Here is a 19,388-nt window from a genome sequence, read left to right on the forward strand (position 1 = left end):
GTTGTGAATAGGGCTGTCATAATTGTGTAACCAATCAGATTCAGTGATGTGATTCTATCACTCAGATGAATTGACAGTCATGTAAATTCATATGCAATTATAATTATTTTTTGCAAAGCGAGCATAAAAGGAAAAACCTTTCCGTTATGGTACTGCCAAAAATGTTCACACACACACCCTCTTATGTTAGTAGTTTTTGCTGTATCAGCGCTTCATATGAACACTGCTATTTTTCTAGGGGGGAAAGTCCCAGAACTCAGCACAAATGCCTCCCTGGTTCAGCACCCACCTGAGAGGTACAAGAACTGAGTTCCAGTGAGTTCCAGCTGAAAAAAAAGCCCTGCCCATGAGATACAAGATTTGCAGGTAAAGAGTCCAGATGTTTAGTCTCCCTTTCAGAGAACCAAAGATACAGAATACAGCCTGAACGAACCTCAACTAATTTTATCCCTCAGGGCTTTGGGCTCCTTAGTGAGAAACCAACCTGCTGCCCTCATGAAGGCTCACAATGTCAGCTTTTTTCTTTGCTTTATATTTGATCCTTGCGCTGGTTCTACAGCAGGGGAGTTGGACTATGACTCCCATCATCCCTAACCAGCAACCATGCTAAGCAGGGTTGATGGTAGTTGGATTCCAATGGCATCTGAAAGGCTCACAGTTTCCCTCCCCTTGTTTTATATGCCAGCAGTACTCCTATCATTGACTCTCACTTTTATGAGTCCCACCTACTTCTCTCAGATATTATACATATCTGAAAACGAGTCCGTCACTAAAGAAAACTTGTTTCATCTAGAGCTGCTTGTATTCTGTTATTTTATTTTCCCCTTATTCATTTGTGCTTGGTGTCAAGGTATAGTATTTTCTGCAAATTGTCTTGCTGAGCTCCACCTTCAGCAGAAAGCCCAGATCTACTAAGCTTGAAGGAGCCAAGAGCTTCAGCCTGTACTTCTTAAGGGACTTTACAAATCCCTGCATTGCATACCAAATTCTGTCTTACTTTTTAAAAGGCCAAAAGGTCTTTTGACAAGGACTCAGAATTGTTTCATCCGCTTAAGCTAACCTCTTTGAAGCAAACAGTTTTGATGCTCCGAACAGCAGTATTTATAGATAGTCCCTAGGGACTGGGATTTCTTTGAACTGAGGGATCAATGGTATTACCTGGGTGGTTTATTTAAAGACAATTTGTTTGCTGCTCTATAACCTTAGTTCAGTGGCAGGTACTCTGATTGTTCAGTTCCTTTAATGACCGTTTTATGTATGTTTGTTTTATGATATCGTATTTTACTAACCTTCTCTTTTGCCTCTAACTTTGAAGCACGTGCAATTCTTTTTTCTTTTTTTGGAGAAATAGTTTGAAATGATTAAAGATATTTTATTAATCCTCTGCCTAGTTTTCAAGGACACAGCTGATTAGTAGTTTGGAAGAGTGACAGATGTATATCCAATGAACTCACAGAGCTCACAAATTCAGCTCATTCCAGTTACCTTTCTTGTTTATTCTAGACGTGAGGGCAGCCGTAGAATTAGTCTGAGTCATGCAGATGCCTTGATGTGCAGTGGCACAGTTTCATGGGAGAAAGAACTTCTTAATCTTTCTGGTTTATCTCAATTTCTCGCACTTCCTGAGATCATATATGTTGTTGGTACCCCAAAGTGCATCCCCTACTTTGGGAAAGGGTTGCGGATAGTAATAGAGCAATGCTTTGCATGCACCTCTATTTATTTATTTATTTGTTTGTCTGCCTTTCTTCCAAATGGGTTCCTGGCCCTAGTTTCAGTCCCTGACATTTCCAAGACTCCTACATTAAAATACTAAAAGACTTTGCAAGTTAACATAACCAGCACTGACTCAATATCTGAGTCTGGCTCAGAATAAGCAGGTTTGTATCAGGAGTGTGGAATTCAGTATTAAGAGTTGAATGCAGCCCTCTAGACCTCATTATCCAATGCCTGGAACTCTTCCCACAGCACACATCATTCCCAGGCCATCTCTCCAGCTTCAGACTGGGCTTTTTCTTGCCTGGATGGAAAATCAAGAGCTAAGAATATGTGTGCATATATAGAAACATCTGAGTTTTAGTGTGACTACAGTCAAGCCTACCGCACAAAGTTAAGAGCCGTATTTATTGCTCTGCCTATGTTGCCTCTGTCCCCACCCACCACTGGTATGTGGCTCCCAGAAGATTGCTCACTAGGAAATGTAGTCCCATTGGGATGAGAAAAATTCCCAACTGCTGTTCTGTATAATTGAATTGTACAGAGGAGTGAATGTGTACATAAAGCATGATACTGCAGTAGCTGTGTACACATTAAAGGTAAAGGTAAAGGTACCTCTGACTGTTAGGTCCAGTCGCGGATAACTCTGGGGTTGCACACTCATCTCGCTCTATAGGCCGAGGGAGCTGGCGTTTGTCCACAGACAGCTTCCGGGTCATGTGGCCAGCATGACTGAACCGCTTCTGGTGAACCAGAGCAGCACACGGAAACGCCATTTACCTTCCCACCGGAGTGGTACCTATTTATCTACTTGCACTTTGACTTGCTTTTGAACTGCTAGGTGGGCAGGAGCTGGGACCGAACAACGGGAGCTCACTCCATCGCGGGGATTTGAACCACCGACCTTCTGATCAGCAAGCCCTAGGCTCTGTGGTTTAGACCACAGCGCCACCCCCGTCAAAAGGCAGTATATTGTAAGAAACAGGACAGATGCAGTATAGATATGGATTATGGCTAGCATCTTGGGTCCACCACTTCTAAAGCCAGTGGAGGAAATGTACTGGATGCAGAGTAAACAGTAATGGGTACACAGGCATTGTGTTGTCCATTCCTTTTTATAATGGATATAAAGACCTCAGGATAAGCCAAAAGTAAAATATTATCAATCAAATGGTAAAATAATTTACAAAAAAACCCATCAGTTATCTAAAATCTGTGCTCCAGACATGTTTCATAGACCTGTCAAAAAATATACATTTTCACTTGGCGTCTTAAACTTACCAGTTTTGCTGCCAACCTGATTTCCATAACTGGGGTGGAAGCCTGCTATCTAATTATAGCTTCTCAAGCTTACCTGGCAGATGGCACTACCAGCAAGGCCTCCCCAGAAGATCAGTCGTCATGGGCTGCTTGATAGAGGAGAAGTGATCTCTCAGGTAACTGCTGGTGCTGGTTGCTGGTGCAGCATTCAGTAAATACTATGGCAATGTGTGGTAAATGCACTTTGCATGAGTACATCTATAAGCGGTGTAGAGGGTTGAATAGAGGGGAACAGAGCTGTTATAGTGTGGCATGGGAGCACACAAAGCAATTCTCAACTCTGTATGGTTCTGTCTTTTTGTTTTATAAAGCCTGTATCTTATGATGCTACCAAGTTTGCATATCTCATTTCTGAAACATTCTCAAATCAATCAATAACAGCCTATGAAAAAGAATATTGAGATAGATGCAGAACCACTTTGTTTGTTTCTCATTCTGTGGCTGCATGTTGTTATCTGATTAACTATCTTATTTGGATCTGTCATGTAAATCTATATCTAAAGACTTCTTGAAATGCTGATATTTGACCTAACAGACTGTATCAGAAATTTGTGTGTAGGACTAGAGCAGCATGTCAATGAAGATGAACAAATTTTTCAAATCCATGGATTATTCATTTGTCATGTGTGAGCACTAAGCCTGCCATATCAAAATCCCCATGAAAGTTTTACTGGAGAGTTTGCTGCATTCTGAGCATCTTTCCAGAGCAAAACAATTTACTCACCTATTCCCCCGCTGAAATACCTGAAAACCTGCCTGGGTGTAAAATCCCTTCTTAGACAACAACTACGCAAGGTAGTTGTGGAATTGGCTTCACAGTATGCTTTATCCCTTATGATGAAGATCAGACACTGTATAAAGTACTTTATTAACTTCTATTTGGCTCCCTTATTATGAGTTGAGGTTTGATGTAATCAAGCAGGGGTAGAGTCCTGCATCATTACCTCTTGCAAAATGTATGTGTTTTAAGAACCCAGTGGAGCAAAATAACAAGAAGAACTGCTTAGGTGGTGTCTTCATATAGTCCTCTGCTTCCTAATTGGTATGGCTCCCTAACAATACTGCTGTAAAATCTTTCTGCTGTAACACACTCTCTGATTTAAAAACAAAAAAATCACAATCGTGATCACCATCATAGATTTCTAGAGTGCCATTTAATTCATTTTGTAAACATTTTGTAGGCATCCAGACTTTCTTCTCTGCCTCCTGATCCATTGCATGTCCTAACCAAGCCTGGGAGATGGCAGACTTTACAGTGGTACCTCGGGTTACATACGCTTCAGGTTACATACGCTTCAGGTTACAGACTCCGCTAATCCAGAAATAGTGCTTCAGGTCAAGAACTTTGCTTCAGGATAAGAACAGAAATCATGCTCCAGCAGCGCGGCGGCAGCAGGAGGCCCCATTAGCTAAAGTGGTGCTTCAGGTTAAGAACAGTTTCAGGTTAAGAACGGACCTCCGGAACGAATTAAGTACTTAACCCGAGGTACCACTGTACTTCATTGGAGGTTTTAAAACTGATATTAGATGGTCAACGGTCAAGTATTTTTAGCTGTGATTTCTGCAACACGAGGTAGGACTAGATGACACTTGGGGTCTCTTCCAGTTCTACAGTTCTGCGATTCTGTTATTAAAGTTGAATGCAAAAATTCCTATAAAATGCAGGAGATCCTAAGTGGTAAATCTTGATTTATTTATTTTTTGATAAATTAAATTGCACTCAGGTCCTGATTATGAGCTTCCCATAGGCATCTGGTTGGCCACTGTGAGAGCAGATTACTGAACTAGATGGAGCTTTTCAAAGAGAACACAAAACATTAAGTTTTCCCATTTTGCATACTTTTGTAGCTGACGACAGATTGTGGATGACAAACACATAGTAGACCTGACTGTCAGGATAATATAAAGAATCCAGCTAAACTGCTTCTTCCCTCAGGTATGAAGGCAAAGTACCCCCCTGAGGCACTTTCTCATCTTTGCCTCATATGCTGTTTGTTGCCTGAAAATCTGTGTGTCAAATAGTAAGCACTACAGGGATATTCAAACAGTAGAAGGTATTACTCTTTCCCATTGCTAGGGGTAATACATCCCTTCACCTTTGTTGGACATGAGCACCATCCAGCATCAGCCACAGAGAAAGAAGAAACCTGCTGCTACTTCCTGCTGTGGGTGGCTATGGTTACTATAAACATGGACTGTAGCTTTGCATTGCATTGTGCACAACAGTTGCTGGGCAAGAAGGCAGAGCAGGTGAAAGCACAGAGGGAAGCGTGGAAACCACCATGCTGCTTTTTTGCATGTGCACACAGAGCAAGCAGCCACTCAGTTTGAATGGCTTTATTTCTCTCTCTCTCTCTTCCAACTGAGAACAACAAAACAAGGGAGAACAAACGTGACGTCTCCATGAGCGATTTCACAGTGTGCCTCCTTGCCTGTTGGAAATAAATTCTTAAGAACAAAATGGTGGATGAGCTCAGCATGCCAAGAGAATGCCTCAACATATAAACAAGTCATAGAAACTGAAGATAAATCACAACAGCAGAATGATCATTCTCATGGCAAAGGGTTTGTAAAAGCTTCAGATCCTATGGGAATCAGTACAGGGGTTGAATGGGAACCCTGCACAAAGGCTCGATCATTTTATTTTTTAAAAGCCCTTAGACTTTTTGGGGGGGGGCACACCTCCAAGCACTGTCAATTTATTCAAACACCTTTCTTTGCCCAGAAACAGCTTTAAAAACCTTGTGGGTGGTTTTGGTAGAAAAAGAAGAGTTCTTTGCCTTTGCTTGTGTGAACTCGGAGATTCTGCTGGTGGTAAACCCAGGTCAATAGAGGTATTTAGAGAACTGAAAGCTAAATGGCATAACACTCTTAAAGTCAATCTAGTTTTTTAAAAAATCAGTCCACATGGTACCAACAAAGAATGAACCAAGAGTGAATGAAGTTACCTTAAGCCACCTGCTTCCCTCCACTGTGAACTAATATTTCATTGCAAACTTGCATTCTATCATGTTCAATCTATATTTCTAAGCAAGGAGATATTTGTCCTAACACTTTCTTTACAAGGAAACTCACCTTGACCTTAAGAAATTAAGAAACATGAAACAATATATTTAGGGCTATGGAAGATCCTCCCCTTTCCCCTTTTATGTGATTAAATGCCAATCTGGTTCAGGCAGGCTGGAGCTTGGAGCCATTGCTTCAGCAATGATGTCACATCCACATCATATATTGAAAACACTCTTACATCACTTCAGCAGCCATGGAGAATCCTAGGAATTGTAGTTTATTAAGGGTGTTGGGTATTATAGGTGTGTGAGGTGAGGCATGACTGTTAAAGTGGTACAAGAGTGCTTTAAATGTGTGGTGTGGATGTGACCAAAGACAGGGAGTCTATAGAGGAGCAGAAAGTACCCCCCTCCCAGCCTGGTTCTCAGCCCATTCCTAATCTGAGTAGGGGCTTCCATGTATTTCCCCCTCCTCCCGAGTTGCCTTGTCTGCTGCTAGCCAAGCACTTTGGTAGTAGCCATGATGCTCCTCCTGGTGCACAATATCCTCTGCTCTTGTGGTTCTAGAGGAAAACAAAAATGGCTTGGAACCATCCAGGAATCCAGGAAGTTGGTTCAGTGGCCTCCAGTCATGGAGCAGAGATGTCCTTTGGGGTGACTCACAGTGTAACAATCTGCTTGGGTGGCGGGGTCCTCCTCTTCCTCCAAGGAAACTTTAGGTTCCAGGTTTGGGCCAGTAAAACCCTGTCAAAGATTCACTCATAGTCCAAGCATTCCCAAGGCTATCTGCAAAAGACATCCTCCAGCCATTCCTATAAGCAGTGGAGGCTGGTACATTTGGGCAAATGGGGCACTGCCCCACCAACTTGAGTTAGCCCTTGGCCAGGTCCCGCCTGCCTGCCTTCTCACATACTATCTGTCCAAGGGATCATGCGGCCTGTCATCTCCCTCTTCCTGAGAGTAGAAGGGAAGAGGGTGGGGACAAAACTAGAGTTAGCTGGCTCTGTCTATCATTGGGTCTGGCTCCACCTACTTGTTGGTCTCATTGCCTTCTGCCCTACCAGTCACAATGGGCAACCAGCCACCACCACCTGGCAGCCTGAGCTTGGGACATGTGCCTGTGGTCCAAACTCTGCCTTCCAAAGATGGTGGGCTGCTCTTGCAGCCTGGGATTAGCAAACTGTCAGAGCTATGATTCTCTTGCTTGCAGAGAAAAGTGGAGCAAGCCCTGGAGAAACTCTCAGAGAGGGATTTCTGGGCTTGCCTCAGCTAGCTGTGTTTTCAGGCAAGGCAGTTTGTGCACTCTGACAGCTATGTCAGGCCATGCAATGCTCCTTGCTTACAAACTAAGTGGCTAAGGTGAGTTAGGGAATACCTACTCCTCAGAAGGAGGTTTCTTCCATGCCTGCTTCAGCCAGCTGCATTTGCAGGCAAGGAGGATCACACATCCTGACAGCTCTCTGACAGCTCTTTGCCTGCAAGGCAAATGTAGCTGAGGCAAGTCAAGGATTGTGCACCCTGACAATTCTGTCAGGCTGGCGAATGACTAACTGCCCCCTCAATAGCCTGCCTCAATTACCCTATGTTTGTTTCTGGGCCCATGAGTGAGTGGGCAGGGGAAGACTTTAATTACTGATTTTCTCTCATTGTTTTATTTTCCAATTTATCTTCAGAAGAGCTATTTTATCATACTATTTCACTACTTAAAAAAATATTGTATCAATAATGAAAACCTCACTGGGAACAGAAACTGACATTCAGGCAATTCAGAGAGCATATTCAAGGGGGCAATTACTAATCCCTCAGCTGGGATGAACAGGAAGCCATGAAGTAGGTGAAAGTTGCAAGCTTTAAATTAATCCTCATTTGAACTCTACAAGGGGTCTTTTGTTAAAGGGATCTTACTCTGAGCAAACATTGTAGAGGGATCTTAGCCATCCTTCCGTTTCCCACTTCTAACAAAATTATGTATGCTGAAAGAAATTTTCATATTAAAACCACTGTTATAGTCCATGGGACACAATTCTTCCCCTGTTGATTGTAGAGACTCACAGAACATGGGTGCTGCTAAAACACATTGATCTTGTTTGCACATCACTTTGGTCCTCTCCCCTGCTCCTGCTGCTGGTGGGAAGTAAGCCATGGTTTGGCTTAGTGTTTACATCTGAACCTGCACTCATGGTTCATATGTCTCCAAACATTCACAAGTGATAAAACAAAATTCATTGGTTGGTTTACCGCTCATGGTTTGTTTGGGGAAAATAAATCACAAAGCTGGATTCAGGAAGAACACCAAGCTGACCATGGCTTACTTCCTGACAGTGCAGCAAGGACTGGGGGAGGAACAAAACACCTATCAATACATAGCACATTCACATTAATCCATAGCTTAATTTAAATATGGTTTAAAGTGACATGTAAATAAGGCCACAGGGAGGTGGTTCTGCAGTTGTAACAAAACCATCAATTCCCGTGAGAGTTTTGGTTTGAAAAGGAAGAACTGGGTATAAAATGGGAAGCGGTAAGATCAGAGGAGTTACCTATCACACAGTATTTGCACAGAACTAAGATAACATGCCAGCAACAAAATTGTCTTTAAATAAACCACCAAGGTAACATTCATTGATTGATTCTCCAGTTCAAAGGAATTCTGATCCTGGGAGACCAGGAGTGTTAGATATAAATGGTGGTGTTCGGGGCTTCAGAAGTGCTTGCTTCAGAGGAGGACAGCTTAATCAGATGAAACTGAATTGTGAGTCCTTGTCAAAAGACCTTTTGGCCCGATATGAAGCAGGATGGCATTTCGCATGCAATGCAGTGATTTGTAAAGCAGCTCCCTTGAGATCCAAGTAACAGGAGCTTTTAGCTGCCTTTCCTTTCTCAAAATCCTGCTCTTATGTGAAATCTTAGATCATAAAATATTGAAAAGGAAAAGTTGGGGGTGGAAATCTGACGCCTCTGGAGAATATTCATCTTGGAGCATCTCTGGTATTGGTCTTATTACCGTCTAGATACATGGCAAACTCTGGGGATGCACGATGCCACCGTTATACATTACCTAGCACTTGTTGAAACTTTATAAATGAAGAGAAGTCTAGAAGCATCAGAAGTCTAGAGCAGTAGTTCTCAAAAAAAATTTAGGAGGGTGAAGGGGTGCTGGAGGTTGAATACAAGAGAACTTTCACTAATACAAATTGAATATATATTTGTATCCCACCTCACATTGCAGCTTAATTTGGGAAGAGCTGTTGCTCCATTATTACTATTAGTTCCTGTGTGTGGTTTTAATGCAGATGTCAGAAGTTTGCTATTTAATTCTTTTCTTAATTTCAGAGGTGATTCGTTTTAAGCTTCAGTCCACAGTTCCCCACAGGCAGCAGAAGGGTAAATACATCACATGCAGGGTTCCATATCTTGGGCAGACATTATGTGCATAGAACAGGTTCCCCTCTGCGTATGTCCCCCCTTAACACTTGAATGACAAGGCTGGGGGTGCAATTGTGGAGGCAGGGCCAACAGGCACTGACTGTTCTTCTGCAGTTGTTAAGCATGTGGGGGGGGGGGTCACACCCTGGACTTTTGATGTTTAAGCAAGTTGCTTAGCTCTTCAACAGCACATCCTTCCTAGCAAAAAAATAATAATGCAAGTTTCTACATGGAAATCTACACTAATGAAAACTGCATCAGTCCTAAAGCTGCAGAGTTTGAAAGGTCTGTGGTGTCTCCTGGGGTGTGCAGGCCTGTTATGCTGTGTTAATACTCCTGTCTCTCCCCCTCCCCCACCATGCCTTCTTGGTTTTTAATATCTAATACTCCAAATAACGCTTTCTTGAAGTTCTTGGTGCCTCTTGTGTGAAGCTTAACACTCTTCTGCATTAGTGCTGTCAAATTCTCAGTTTTGAGGATTTTCTCCAACTCTATGTAGGCTTCTAAATGTCATGGACTGTGACTCAAAGCAAGAAAATGCACAGGTCTAGTGTAGTGGTGTGCGCTTTGTTTGCAAATTATACTCGCACATTACTGAGCAGTTCTAAATGTTCCTTGCAAAGAACCCTGAGATTCAATGGATATGCAGTCTGTGTAAATAATAAATGTACAAATAAACCAGTGTACACTCTTTCATGCAAACACTTGTTGTGTGTATAGAGACAGCTTATGCCTATGTTCAGTGAAATGGGTGAACAAGCCTAAGGTTATCCTGTCTCCAGACTCCTCTCTGCTGTAGTCCAACTGTAGGAAGGGGGAGGGGCAATTACAATGATGAGCAGTTATTTTACTTATTTATTTAAATGTTTCTTAACTGCCTTTTCTAGAGTAATATACAAATAGGGTTGCCCGGTCAGGGGCCAAACCTGAGACATAGGGTCAGTCCCTGGTGATGCCATGGAAGTAGGACCCAGTGATGTCATGGGAGGAGCCCCGGGTGACTTCACAGATGATGTCATTAGGCATGACACATTAAGCATTAACCACAGTCATGGACAGCATGTCATTCAAATGAAAAACTGCTCTAACAAATAAGCAAATATGTGACTGACTGGAAATTAATATATAAATGTTATCTAAAGCATGTGTTCCCACGTTCCACTAAACTGAGAGGACCATTTCTTCCACCTGCTTGGGGAACCTGGGCAAGAAAAATTTAATCAGGCCAACTTGTATCTAGCCAGAAGGGTTTAAAGGCCATCAGGCCAGGTACTTCTTGAGAAGACTGTTGTAGGAAGAGGGGAGCCTAGCATGGTGATTTTAGATGGAGATACTCGTAGTCAGGACGTCAAGGCACAGACTGATGTCCATGAAGTGATTTCTTATGTCCATTCCAAATTGGACTATGTTATTTTCCTGTGCCTTTGAGGCTGCCCCCACACCACCACAACGAAATGATCCACCTAGTCTCCACTCCAGGTAAATAATAAATACTTCCTGCAGTCCAGGTCCTCCAGTCTCCACTCCTCACCTCCTTGAACACTTTGAGAAGAACAAAGGCTATCCAGGAGTTGCTGCGAGTGTTGGAGTCAGCCCCCTGTGCTGCTCTTCATGAGCTCTACTTGCTTCTGCAGCCCGGCACCACACACCAGATGTGCATGCAAACTCATAACCCTATCCTTCTCTTGAGCCCAACCCACAGAGCTGTAGAGGCAGAGGTCTATGAGGATAGGGGAGGAGGGGATAAAAGGGGGCAGACTACCTAGAGAATCTAGGTATAATTTGATGTCAGCGCCTGCTGGACTAATGCTTGCAAGCTATATGCACAGTCTTCTTAATAAATCAATAAAATTAAAGGCATGTTTGCCCACCTGGAGATTCAAACCCTCCACCTGCCACCTGGAGAGAACCAGGCAAACCTGGAGAATTCAGGTCAACCCTGGAGGTCTGGCAACTTTATATACAAATCTGTGAATAAGCTATGAATCGTGGGCTCCCGATAGGCATCTGACTAGCTACTGTGAGAGCAGGATACTGGACTAAATGGGCCACTGGCCTGATCCAGAGGGATCTCCTTACGTTCTTGGCCTTAAACATCAACAAGCTTTTGAGCATAGCTCAGGAACTCCAAACTAGGAAAGTTGCTTCCCACAAATTTGAACTTTTGGTTTAACAGTGTTTTGCATGTTACTGTGGACACTGTAGATATATCGTGGGTAGAGAACTGATTACACAATGGATTGTTTTGTTATGATTCTCTTTTAAAATTATTTACTGAAAGTAGGCTTAGAAGCATTTCCATGTTCTAAGAACACAAAAAGGAAGCCGTCAAAAATTCTGCTTTAGTGGTTCACCCTGTAAGCAGAACATAATTCATCCTCTAAAAACCCATGATCTAATTATTTAGTAAAATAATACCCAAGTGAAGCCATTGTTCATTTTCTACACATGGTCAGTATGGCAAACAAGTTGGTTTAATTTGCTTTCTAATTATAAGTCTGTTATAGGAGGGCACAGCAGGGAATGGAGGCTGAAAAGAACTCTTACATTGGTGGTTTTATTAAGCCTGGTTTTCTCCAGGGAACTCTTAGCCTGTCGGATTAAAATTGCAGAGACCTTTTACTGTAGCAGTTCTGACAGTTATCCCCTTAGTAAAGTTTGCTGTTGTGATAATTACATTTTACCATCCACTCTGGTTTACTAAATGAATAGCTTCTCTATTACTTTTAACCTTGAACAGTTTTTCGTGGGCTAATTATTTGTGGCAATAATGAAAGTTTCACAAATGCATTTGGGCTGATGTTTCTCCTCTCTTAATAGTGAGGCGTTTTCCTTCCCCTTTAATCATTTATTTGGGTGAATGAGTTTCAAATGTAGCTTTTGTAATTTTTCCATATATATATATATATACATTTTTGAAGACTTAGCTACAGCCATGTATTTAGGCACTGGGTGTTTTTTAAGGCACTTAAAAGAAGTAATAGCTCCTGACTTTAAAACCTGGTAATGAACAGTCTAAGATGTCAAGATCCTTAATATCCATGCACTAACCTGTGGCAAGTTATTTATGGGAGATGATCAGTTTGTACATGATGTTCCCTTGGGTTTTCTAGTTGGTCCTAATGAAATTATACATGACTGCTAACATACAATAGATTGATTACATTTGACACATTAAACTATTCAACAGAGGCCTTGAGAATTACACATTCATCAGGCTTCTGAGAAGCAACTGGAACAAGAAGTAGCCATCAACTCATTATTTTTACACATATTAACAAACCTGGAACAAGCCCAGGAAAAGCTGATTTTATACAAAAAGGTGATTGTGATCTCATGGGAAACTTAAGCTTCGCTTTGTTGGCATTAAAAGAACCAGGAGCAGAGCAGGACAGGGTATAATTAGGGTGGCTAGATGTGGTTTACCCCAAAAGAAGAAATGCATTGTGGCGGGCAGGAGGAGGGAGGCAGAGCACAAATATCTTAATTTGCATATTCTAATTTATATGTATAAATGCATATTTTGTAATAAAATAGAAATATAATATAACACACCATAGTGGAGAAGAGTGTGACCAGATGGCTTGTTTGTCTGCTCAGTTGGCTATGCATATGCTAACTCTGACCTGCTGTGACAAGTTTGCCAGGCACATTGGGGATAAAACCACTTCCCCCTATGCCACCATTACCACAAAGCCAAGGTGATATGCCCAACTAAAATATTGTCTAATCTTGTGGGATCAGTTGCTGGCACCTGAGATTATGTTATTTTGGCATTGATCTTGGTGTATCTGCTACTGATATGGTATTACTCTGCCTTTGTGCAGTGATAAGCATATTTGTTTCAGAGTAAATTCATAAAACTCAGTGGGACTTATTTCTAAGAAAACACCTCAAGCCTTATATCATGCCCTCCAAGTGTCTCAATTTTCCAAGCGTAATCCTGAATTATGAAAGCCATCCTGGCTGTGCAGAGCATCATAATATAAAACAGCAGTCCTTGTTAGAGCTGATTATACAATAAGGGCTGATTTGGGTAGGGGTATAGACTCATCTAAAATTAACTATAATGACCCAAGTATCTTTAGAAGGGAACAATACTAGTGGTTATTGGGTTGTTTCTTTTCCACCTTTCATCTTTGCAAATGCATGGTGCTCATAGGGTCTTGCTGCAACACACTGAGTTGGGTCTCTCATGGTTAATATGGCAAAAGGCAGAGAGAGACAGAGACAGAAAACGTAATGTGAAAGTGTTTTAATCTGCCCCTAATGGAGTTCATGGTGATTTTCTTTCTATTTGCTCTAGTTGTTTTTTCCCTCCCTAATCACCTCCAGGCGGCTAAAATTGAGTCTACTAATTGTTTCTACTTTTTAAAAGTTTAGATTCACAGCTTGACATTGAAGTTCATACTCTTAGAGTTTAGATTCACTTTTTCAATTTAGGGAACATGGCCTAATTCAAGAATGTGTGCTGCAAAGTGATTGTATGTGTTCACCAAATGCAAGTTAAGGCTAATGTTTGAGCATAGCATATCAGCTAACATGGAGCTAACGTGTTAAGTCACAGAGATTCATCAGAAGTACTTGTGAAAGGGAGAAACCATCGGTTTTAGAGCATAGTAAAATATATACTTGTCACTCCCGTTAGCTGTGTGAGGTCTATACATCTTTCTCAATGTGGCACTTCTGCTCTTGAGATCTTGTATATTTCCACTATTCAAAGCACAATATAGTCAAGAGATTGTCTGGGGAGAGTTCTAGAAAAAGCAACAAGACAATTATTATTAAGCTTTTCCTCAGTCTCCATTTCAGCTGTTAACAGTGCATTCCTAACCCCATCTAGTGAGCAGTGAGGAATGGTGGTTGAACAACCACAACATCTGAAGCTCTGTAATTATTTTTTTAAAAAAATAATAATTAAATAGCTGCACTGTGTCCAGGCTGGCACAGCTGCGGAACCTGAAGGTTTGGCCCCTCTGAGAAGTGTGGGACTTTGGATCAAACAGACATGGCTAGAATCTATATACAGGAACAAGTGTCCAGTAGATCCAGATCCACTGATGCAGTTTCCTCACCCCAAATGTCTCAGTTTGGGGGTTTCTGCAGGCTACCACTGTGGGAAAACTACTGGCTGCAGCAAGGGGTCTCTGCAGTGCTGGATCATCCCTGCCCCCCAAAACACCCACCCACACCCAAAGGGTTACCTCCAACATATCCTCATCCCCTCCAGAAACATAAATCAGGAGGTTAAGACTGCATTGCAATTCTATTGCCTTATACACCCCTGCACCCGTTCCCTCCTTTCTTTTTGCTATTTGCAGAAGAAAAATTCATCCCACCGCCTGCCACACAAATTACCATAGAATTGTTAGCCACGGCAAGAAGGAAAATGATTGTGTTAAAAACTGTCTGCATTTTCGGCATTGTTTTAAGCAGGTATTGCCCGTGGAACAGAGCTATTTAAGTGCCTGTCTTTTTATTTGTCTGACAGTGTTGTTAAGACGATGCAGCTTATTCCAATATGTTTTATTTTGTTTGCTCATTTGCTTTTTAAAAAACAAAACACAACAAAAATCACTCTAAACAATCGTAAAATGGTTTTGCTGAAAAACTGAGCAACCCCACCTCCCTGAATTTTTCTTAAACATGATCTGTGGCTCCAGGATTCTTTGGTTAATCTAAACATGGGTGGAATGAAGGAAGGTACAATCACTTTTAAACCTCCACAGCAGGTAGGCAGTTTAGCAGAATGAATGCAGAAACACGTCATAGCAATTTCGCAGGCTGTTCCTTCTGCTGCTGGAGTCTAGACCAAAGACAGTAGGAAGCTAAATTCTTATAGCTGGAATGCAGTAGGAAAGCTGTCCTGTGAAATATTTGTATTCTTCCAACACTCTTCAGCGAAAGATTTCTAAGACATTTATTTGACTGTTGGTTTATTTGTTTTGGCTGTATTCACCTCTTTTCTATCTTATTTTGTAAGACACAGCATTTTTGTTGTTGCCAGGTATCTGATGAACTCATACTCAAACTCATCTATGACATGACAGGAAACTCACCGCGGTTCTCAGATCTGTCAGGGTACTCTGTGCCCCCAAACAAAACACAGTGTGAGAGAGTTTTGATTCCAAACTTCTCTGGTTTTGGATTTTTGTAACTTCAAAGCAGCTGCACAGGGCTGCAAACTACATTACAGATCAACCACGCAGCAAACCGAACACTCAACTTCATGAGGTATTCTTATGTCATCCTTCCAGTTACAATCTCCACCTTATGTCCTCCCATAAATAGCTTACCAGAAGATGTTTGATACTCCTTCTCCTCTCATGCAAACTGAAACCACTTATTTTCATGAAAAAGACCATGGCTGCAGCAATGGTGGAGAAAACCCTGCTCCAAAGCTTTCTTGACCATGTTACACATTGTTTTAGAGTTTACTTTTTGACCACATGCAAATTGTGTTTTTCCAAGCTTCTAAGATATGTACTTGGAGAAACTCCCCACGCAAGTCTTCCAACTTGAGACCCAGTTTATGGGGGGAGATGAGAACAGTGATTGGATGGAATGAACAGGCTATTCCCCAAACCTCCCTTGCATGTTTACTTCACACTTGATGTGAATTCCTGAAGAGGGCTATTGCCACCTTTGGGAACAACCCATAAGAGATTGTGAAATAGCATAGCTATTAGACTGTGGTCTAGTGATTCAGCTACTATTTGTTGTTTTAAATTATTTCCTGTTTTGTTTTCTTCTTTTAATGCTTCTGGTATATAGATGTTTTTAATATATTGTTTTCTGACCTAGTTTCACCAGATGTAATATATTCTGTGATCTGATGTTTTATAGCTATCTTTTTATTTTTATTTTTTAAAGCAATTTATTAAGTTTTACAATAAAAATAAACATGATAAACAATGTAACATTGATCTTAACATATTTTCACATTTTCTTTGGACTTCCTCACATCTCCCGCTCCCATTTTCATCATTAAAACATTTTGTCAGCAATTTATCATCTTATTTAAATTCTTATATCCTTTCTATATTTCCTAATCTTATAATTCTCAGAAGAAGCTAAATTTCACAGTCTTACTTATTTTCTTAAAAACTTCTAAGTTTAGTGGTGCTCAGTTATTTTGATCTAGCATCTTATTTAACATTCACTCAAATTGCAATACTTTTGTAAATAGTTCTTAAATTTCTTCCAGTCCTCCTCAATCCTCTCTTCTCCCAGGTCACGGATTCTGCCGGTCATTTCAGCCAGTTCCATGTAGTCTATCAGTTGTATCTGCCATTCTTCCAGTGTGGGTAGATCTTGAGTTTTCCAATGTTTTGCGAGAAGTATCCTTGCTGCTGTTGTTGCATACATAAAAAATGTCTGGTCCTTCTTTGCCACCCCTTGGCCGACAATACCCAAAAGGAAAGCCTCTGGTTTCTTAGTGAAGGTATATTTAAATACCTTTTTCAGTTCATTATAAATCATTTCCCAGAACGCCTTCACTTTAGGGCAAGTCCACCAGAGGTGGAAGAACGTTCCCTCGCACTCTTTGCATTTCCAACACTTATTATCAGACAGGTGGTAAATTTTAGCAAGTTTGACTGGGGTCATATACCATCTATAAATCATTTTCATTACATTTTCTTTCAGGGCGTTACATGCAGTAAATTTCAATCCATTGCTCCACAACCTCTCCCAGTCCTCAAACATGATATTATGCCCAATGTCCTGTGCCCACCTTATCATAGCCGATTTAACCGTTTCGTCTTGTGTATTCCATTTCAACAGCAAGTTATACATCCTTGAAAGTACCTTAATCTTTGGTTCTAACAATTCTGTTTCTAATTTCGATTTCTCCACCTGGAACCCTAGTTTCTTATCATTTTTAAAAACTTCTTTAATCTGAGCGTAATGTAACCAATCTCGCACTTTGTCTTTCATTTTCTCCAGACTCTGCAATTTCCAATTGTCTCCATCCTTTTCTAGTATTTCCCAATATTTTGGCCATTTAGCCTCCATATTGGGTCTTTTTCGGGCCTTGGCTTCCAAAGGTGAAAGCCACCTTGGTGTTTTATTTTCCAGCAAGTCTTTATATTTTGTCCAGACATTAAACAATGATTTTCTGACAATATGGTTCTTAAAGGCCTTATTTGCTTTAACCTTGTCATACCATAAATATGCATGCCATCCAAAGGTATTGTTGAACCCTTCCAAATCTAACACATCAGTGTCTTCAAGAAGTAGCCAGTCTTTTAGCCAGCAGAACGCTGCGGCTTCATAATACAACTTTAAGTCTGGCAGGGCAAAGCCCCCTCTTTGTTTTGCATCGGTTAATATCTTAAACTTAATTCTGGGCTTTTTGCCCTGCCAGACAAACTTAGAAGTGTCTCTCTGCCACTTCTGAAAGCACTCCGTTTTGTCCAAAACCTGAAGTGTTTGAAATAAGAACAACATCCTTGGCAATACATTCATCTTGATAGCAGCAATTCGGCCTAACAAAGAAAGTTTCAATTTTGACCAACTATCTAAGTCTCTCTTAATTTCTGTCCAACATTTTTCATAATTGTCCTTAAATAGACTTAGATTTTTTGCTGTTATGTTTACCCCTAGGTATTTTACTTTTTTAACCACATTAAGTTCCGTCTCATTCTGAAACCGTTCTGACTCTGTATTAGTCAAGTTTTTCCCCAAAACCTTAGTTTTCTGTTTATTTAATTTAAATCCAGCCACCCGACCAAAGTCATTAATCAATTGTAATACTCTTTTCGTACTGGGCTCTGGCTTCTGCAAGGTCAAAACCAGGTCATCTGCGAAAGCTTTTAATTTATATTGTTTCTGACCGACCTGAATTCCTTCCACCAACCGATCCCTTCTAATCATGTTCAATAGCACTTCCAGAACCGAAATAAATAACAAAGGGGAGATAGGGCAACCTTGTCGTGTCCCTTTTTCAATTTTAAACTCTTCTGTAACCACATTATTAACTATCAGTTTAGCTTTCTGTTCTGAATATATCGCCTCAATCCCATTCTCAAAACCCCGTCCCACTCCCATCTCTTTCAAATTTCCCATCATAAATTTCCAGGAGATATTGTCAAAGGCCTTCTCCGCATCTATAAAAATTAAAACTGCTTTTGTATTTATGTCTGTTTGCAAAAGTTCCAAAATGTCAATAATGTTCCTTGTATTAGCAAACAGATGTCTTCCTGGGAGAAAGCCAGCCTGGTCCTTATGAATTACTTCATTTAAAACTTTCTTAAATCTATTTGCCAAAATGTCTGCAAATATTTTGTAATCCACATTTAAAAGAGAGATGGGACGGTAGTTCTTAAGTTGTGTCTTTTCAGCTTCCGACTTTGGTATTAATGTGATAAACGCTTCCTTCCACGACTCCGGTGCCCTCCTCCCCTCCATAATTTCATTGCTGACCTCCATCAAAGGTTGTATCAAATAGTCTTTCAATGTCTTATAGTACTTGGAGGTCAGCCCATCTGGTCCTGGAGATTTGCCAAGTTGCATGTTCTGGATAGCTTGTTCGATCTCCTGTCGTGTTATTTTAGAATTCAGGGTTATCCTATTTTCTTGTGACAATTTAGATAGTCCGTTTTTTGCCAAAAATTGTTTAATCTCAACCTCATCTTGTGGCCCTTGGGTGTATAGTTTTTTGAAGTATCTCTGGAAACACTTTCTAATGTCCACTGGATTCTGGATGTTTTTTCCATCAACCTCTAAGTTTGTAACAGTATTTAATCTTTGTCTTCTCTTCAACTGCCAAGCTAGCAGTTTTCCACATTTATTCGCCGACTCAAACGTTTTTTGTTTCATTAATTTAACCTTCCATTCAATTTCCTGATTTATCAATTTAGAATATTGTGTTTGATAAAGTTTAATTTCTCTCAGAGTTGGCTGTGACTTCGGATT

General features: G+C 40.9%; 1 protein-coding gene across 1 annotated transcript in view; it reads left to right on the forward strand.

Annotated features, from left to right (window-relative positions):
• Positions 1-317: 317 nt before the first annotated feature.
• Positions 318-19,388, forward strand: part of LOC308476418 (uncharacterized protein) — a 244,192-nt gene continuing 225,121 nt past the window's right edge. The window contains exon 1 of the transcript XR_013985865.1: positions 318-373. The gene's annotated coding sequence lies outside the window, so the exon portion shown is untranslated. The remainder of the gene's footprint in view (positions 374-19,388) is intronic.

Source organism: Podarcis pityusensis (genome assembly GCF_964106645.2).
Source record: "Podarcis pityusensis genome assembly, chromosome: 4".
Taxonomy (NCBI): Eukaryota; Metazoa; Chordata; class Lepidosauria; order Squamata; family Lacertidae; genus Podarcis; species Podarcis pityusensis.